The sequence below is a fragment of the Salvelinus namaycush genome, chromosome 7 (assembly GCF_016432855.1).
Source record: "Salvelinus namaycush isolate Seneca chromosome 7, SaNama_1.0, whole genome shotgun sequence".
In the NCBI taxonomy this organism is placed as follows: domain Eukaryota; kingdom Metazoa; phylum Chordata; class Actinopteri; order Salmoniformes; family Salmonidae; genus Salvelinus; species Salvelinus namaycush.
In genome coordinates this window covers 51,026,164-51,026,747 of record NC_052313.1, presented here as the reverse complement: position 1 = coordinate 51,026,747, position 584 = coordinate 51,026,164, and positions in this window count along the sequence as shown.

The window sequence follows — 584 nt, the reverse complement described above, 5'->3', positions numbered from 1 at the left end:
CTGAAAAGTGGAAATTACAAACATCAGAAGCGTTTTTTAAATTTCAAATGAACTACAAGTTGTATACTACAAGTTGTACATAAGATCTTACATCTGTATCCTGTCCTTTGACCACCACAATAAGTTGCCATCAAATACAGGGGAAAGGAAGCAAGTTTCCAGAAATGAAGTCTTCCTGACTGGGTTAATGTGCCCTCTTCCCTCTGTGTGGACAGCCAGTGCTATCTTTATGCTGCTAAGGGCACCTTTCTCCAGGAAACTGTCAACAATAGAGGCCTTCATGTTGTTGATGCTCTATTTAATGGTTGTAACTTATCACTGTTCAGAATAGCTTTTCACACCAGGAGTGCAGTGAGAGTGCAGTCACCAATGTGCAGTGAGAGGTACAAATAGGATTATGAGTGAGTGAAACTCATGCCTAGAAGTTTAGTGAGTATGATAGCAACACAAGGTGTTAGTGGTCTGTATTGAAACAGGTAGAATAATGCAGACATTTAATTAAGTGATAAAGCTCGAGAAGTGTTTGGAGGATATATTGGCACGGGTGTTGTTAGGCTCGAGACGAACTCTTCAGTGTCGTTATT